This window comes from Taurulus bubalis (assembly GCF_910589615.1).
Source record: "Taurulus bubalis genome assembly, chromosome: 11".
In the NCBI taxonomy this organism is placed as follows: domain Eukaryota; kingdom Metazoa; phylum Chordata; class Actinopteri; order Perciformes; family Cottidae; genus Taurulus; species Taurulus bubalis.
Window position 1 is genome coordinate 11,792,491 of NC_136599.1, and position 5,936 is coordinate 11,798,426.

Sequence of the window (5,936 nt, forward strand, 5' to 3'; positions counted from 1 at the left end):
AACATGTGGCTGCCACTGCTGTTTCCATGGGAGACTAAACCTGCCACTTGTTGAATGTCCCGTGCAGTGCTTTCTGTTACCACAGGGGAGCACTAAAGCTGCATATCAAGTCATTGATACGCAGCATTTTGAGGTTATGCATTATGGACTCTTTCTTTGCAGACAGATATTGACCAAAAGTTGCATGCACGATGTTCCCTCTGCCCCAGACTGTTGATTTGTCCTCAAAGAACTTAAATTGAGAGCAGTTTGTGTTGTTTTTATAACTATGCAATCCAGGTAAGGTCGACTGAGCCTGTGGTATCTAACAACTTGTTGATTCACTTTTCACGTTCACATTACCCGGCATTAACGCCTTAGTGCTGCCTACGAAACTATAATCTGATAGTGATTAGTTCCACTTGGAGGATTTAGGCATTAATTGCTATACTTCAGGGGAGTCATTCTTAAGGAGATCCTTAATGTGTTTCATTAAGTTCCATGCCAAGTTAATTTCTCTCTAGTCCCATATGGACATCACAGAACAACAGCAGAGATCTGGCCAGTCAAAATAACAAGGTGACGCAGAGGATTCAGAAATTGAATAAATGGAAGAAGGGAAACACAAACATCCAGAGAAAATGCGTTACCTAAAGTAAAAAAAAAAAAAAACAAGCACAGCACAGCAATCAAAGATATATTTCCAACAAGTATTCATTAAGTGGTGTGACATAACAAATCAATGGGACCATGAATTTAATTGTATTTGTAAAGAAAGGGATAAACACGAGGTAGAAAGAAGGAGCTATTGCGAGCGATTCATAGTTTACGTGTAAACAAAGTTATATTGGTGTATGAGTGACATAACTATACACTTTAATTGTATATCCCCTCAGTCTCTCTGAACTGGATTGGCAAGTCCACTCATCCATTATCTTTAACCGCTTGTCTTGTTCAGGTCGTGTGGGGGCTGGAGCCGATCCCAGCTGACTTGGGCGAAGGCAGGGTTCACCCTGGACAGGTCACCAAATTATCTTGCTGGAATGGTAATTCAGTGAAGCAAAAGTTCTGGTACCTATTACCGAGGGACTATGTTGACCGTAACAATGTTTGGGGGTTGTTGTCATGTGTGTGTTGCGTTTCACTCAGTTGCTAGCTTGCTAGCTTGCCAGATAAATAGCTAGCTAAGTAGCATCTATGGACATGATGATTTCTTTCATTTTTCAAGGAATAAATGTGTGGATCCAAGAGGGTTGCAGAAGTTAAGAAGAAAAGAAAAGGAAAGGATAATATGCAAATACTATTTTGAACACCATATTCATTTTGGATTTATAGCAGCCTAGATTATTATGGCATTTAGATTCAAAGGATGTAGATTTGTCAGATGAACATTTATTCCCGAATTATTCTTTTCACGATTAGTAGGCTAATGTTGATTATGCTAAATCCCTATCCATGTTATGTTATGATGAACACAGTTATAGAACAATTTGATACACAATTGCATGTAGACTTAGAGGATGATTATTTTCGCTGGCAACATGTTTTTCCCAAATGATGAACAGATATATAGGTACTTTTTATAACAGTGCATGTAGATGTCATAAATGGATTTGGGCTAAGATAAACGTTTACAACATCTGGCTTGAATTGCAATGTGTTAACTATACAGGTAAATATTCTCCAGGTGGTGTTCAGGTCAGGCCAGGAATCAATGTTTTTAATGACACTGATTCAAATGCCTCAAATAGGAAAGGTGTCACTAGCTAGTATCCCACATGTGATTACCAGAACCCTCGCAGCTCTTTTTTTTTTGTTGCCTTTTTAAGCTCTTAGTTTGGGTTTATGGCATTTTCACATTATGTTTCAGTCTCAGCACTCTCATCAGCCCTGTTTCAAGCAGCAGTCAGCTATTTTTCAGCAAACTAGCTCTGGTAAAACCACTGAACACTTCCTGCCCAGCACCAAACATCAAAGAGACAAAGTTAGCAAGTAGCTGGTGAAGAAAGAGAAGAAGAGCTGCATGTTTTTCTCAAAATTTGTGGAGACCAAACCAGAACTAAAAGGAGACTGCATATTTCACATTCATTCGGTGGACACAAACACAAATGCAAATGAATGTCTTCCTGCTCTATGTTCCTATCCTCACCAACATTATCTCAACATCTGTCAGCCTGTTATGGAGTTGTGCTGCCCCCTAGTGGCACACAGTTTAATGAATGCAGTTTTGCACCTTGTTAGTTAATTTAAAGAGGACATATCATGAAAAACCCACAAACTAGGAAACGTTTTTTAAGGGCTGACTTGATTAGAAAACATGTAATTCAACAAACCATTGAGATTTGGCTCCCCTTCCGGGGCTCATTCACATCTTTGTTCCTCCACCCACAGCTTGAGCACTACTTTTGCACAGGTGCAGCATATTTTTCTGGCAAGCCAATCCGAGCAGACTGGATTTTTTTTTTAAAACATGTTTTAGTAGAAACCAAAAGTATGAACCTGAAAACGTGAATGATATGTCCCCTTTAACAGCTACCATTTTGACTAGAATTACAATAATCTAAATCGTTTTGAACATTCCAGACAAGGTGAGAATTGGCGCATTTACAGGTGCTGCTCAATTTCAAATGACATCTTTGTCATCTGTTCGAACATACTGAACTAAAAGAGTAAATGCTGCTGTATGTTCATGGACCGTGGTGGTTTAGAGAGAAAAAGAGATGTGGTATGTACATACAGCTGCTTGACTTAATACGCAAATACGCCAAAATGGGAGACATTAAACATACATACATACAAGATGCATGTTTTAATGTCTCACTATCACCAGGTATGACCCAAAAGTAAGACCAGAATAAAGTTAAAAGCTGTGTTTCACTTGTAGTCAGAAGTCAATAGTCAGTTATGTCTTAATTCTTATTATTAATTATTTTCCAGTTATGGATCAGGCAAAGGGACAGATGTCCAAAAAGCAGACAGGAATCATGATGGCTTGGATGCTTTGAAAGCACATCAGACAATCTGACACAGGAGAGTTAGTATATGGCAAGGGATGAGATCAAATGTTGAACTATAGAATCAGGTTGACAGTGTGTCACGAATAATGCACATGAACATGCTGTACTGTGCTGTAAGCCCAGGGATGACATAACAATAATATACTGTACTGAGTGACAGCCTTATACTGTATATATATATATATATATATATATATATATATATATATATATATGTATATATATATATATATATATATATATATATATATATATATATATATATATATATATACAGTCATGTACGTTAGGCACAGAAGCACACAGACATACTCACAAACATTAATTCTAAATGCAGGGTTTTCATAAGATGTCTTTTGATCAAACAGATAAAAGAGCTGTAGCATGAAAGCTTCTAAGCTCTTTGATTCGCAGTTTGATTAGAAAATGTACAGGAATACCAAGTGCGTGTCTGACATTAAGATCAGTTTCTCAGGGTAATATGGGGAATCATATCAACCGTATGAATCATCATGAGCATCCATCAACTTCTTACATAATGGAGCCAATTTTCAGGTCAGCAAGAATAAATATACTTTCACCAGTCACTATAACCAGAGTTTCACAAATTCTAACCAAAACTTTGCATTAGAACTGGTTGGCCTATCACAACAGCCAACTGGAAAGGCGTCTCTGAATCTCTGAATCTTACGTTGGTCCATTCCACCATCATATTTGTCCTAATCCCTTCTGTATAACCCTTGCCCTCATCTCCGAAGCGTCAAAAGGAGCATCCAGGTGTGTTCGTGGCAGTGCTGCAATGTGAATACTGTCTGAGGAGATTCTGGTTATGCCATGAACCTTGTTACTGGCTCCGAGGCTGATAAACACAAATAATCAGAGAAATAAAGACGATCGTACGGCAGCTGCAAAATCGTCATCTTCATCCACCCACAGAGAAACAAAGTTTACAGACTATAACATGTTCACATGGCAGTCTTAGCTCATTCTCTATAGGTAGGGTGCTCAGTTAAAATTCAGCAAAGACCACACACTTTGAAAAACCTCAGGATTTAATCTTTTGGCCATTTCTCTCAGCACTAGATGCTGTTATAAAAAAAAATCTTTAATCACTGGAGCATTTGTGTTTGTCTGCACAAAGCAGGGATTTGGGGCTGAAGTGTCTTGACGGTTGAAGGTGAAATGTACGATCTGTAAGATCAACACTGTTGAAATGAAATTACCTGACACCCCCCCTTCAGACACTAATCCCGTCTGAATAGAGCTTATGATGTGGCACACAATGACGCATCAGATCACTGACGTCATAAGAGGACCGTTTATTAGTGTTGTTGCTATATGTGGACAACACCCTGAGGATGAACTGAGCAAATTATTTAAATGTCAGCTCCAAGTTAGCTTAATGAGGGAACACAAAACAACCATTACATGATTATCTTGTATTTAAGCCGATGGAACTTTATTAACCTTTTGATTAGTGTGAACTATTAGGGAAAAGGTGTTTCCTCAGAATGCAACCTGAGCTAAAAAATATACCTTTTAGCCTTTATAGTTGTTACTAAATCTCCCCACATTTTAAAGAATCCAAGTGAAGATATTCCGGTGAAAAGCCTGAAATGTCAGCCTTTCTGGTGCCCAGAAACAGTCCTGCTTTCAGATTTATGACCATGAATTATTCATTGATCTTAAAAATCACTAAAATATCATGACCACAGCAACAGGTAGTTATTGTGCAAGGCACGTTTTTGTTCCTCTTTATTTATGCTTAATGGTGCTCATTTGACCTAAATATTGTCTAATTTACATGCAATTCGGTATTCAAAGGCTTAAAATGTTTAGAATAAATCCAAGCATGGCTTCTGCCTGTTGTTTCTTCTCCTGTCTGTCAGACCTGAACGTGTATTACTCAGAACAACCTTACCTTGGAGAGCCACATTAAACTTAAAGTGCTATCAGCGTGACTCATTCAGACCAAATCACTGTGTGTGCTTGCGTGTGTGTACATGTTCATCATGAGGTCTCAGCTATAAATCGATGTCAGTCCTTTGTGGTGATCCTCCATTATCTCCTCCAGTTTCTGTCTCAGGAGAGAGAGACAGAGAGAGAGAGAGAGAGAGAGAGAGAGAGAGAGAGAGAGAGAGAGGGGGGGGGGGGGGGGGGTTAGAAAGGAAGAGAGAGAGAAAGGAAATAGAGACAGAGAGAGAAAGTTAATTACTGTGGCAAAGTGGACTCTGATTGACAGACAATGCAGACAGACCACAAGTGGAAGAACTTGATAGGCGTCTAGACAAAGTCTCAGTGCAACATGGTTCAGTGTTTAGAGTCAATGTTATGTATATAGACTGGAATCACAAATTCCCCTTACTCCTAATAATGGAACTCATCATGCAAAACATTCAACATGAAAAAAGAGGCTGAAACCTCAGGATTTGAGAAAGAAGGGTTGTACGTTGCTTTGTGAGAACTCTTTATTTATATATATAAAAAAGTGATTGCAGCATAAATTCTTTCATATCAATATTACTTCAAAGCTACATTAATCAAATGTTTGCACCACGGGGCAGACGATCTGCAGATACAATCCTGAAGGTTTCTCTGACTTTTCCAGTGAGGTAATGTATCTGTGAATGGATATGGTCAAAATATTGTCAACCCCAGATTCACCCTAATTCTTTTTTTGGAACAAGCTATTTCCTCTTGGATGCCTGCTTAAGATCTGGCAGAAGTTGACGACAAGAAACATCCTAAACACAGCAAAATAAGAAAATACAGGCAGGCTCTTTGCAGATACAGACACCGCCAAACCCTGAGCGGGGCATAAGTGATGATTGAGAGGGATTATTTTTGCGAGTTTCTTTCACGGTTTCAAATGTGAAATGACTCATCCTGCACTTAGTGGCATTTACAAAAAATAATCCAATCAAATGAGATTTTCGGTTA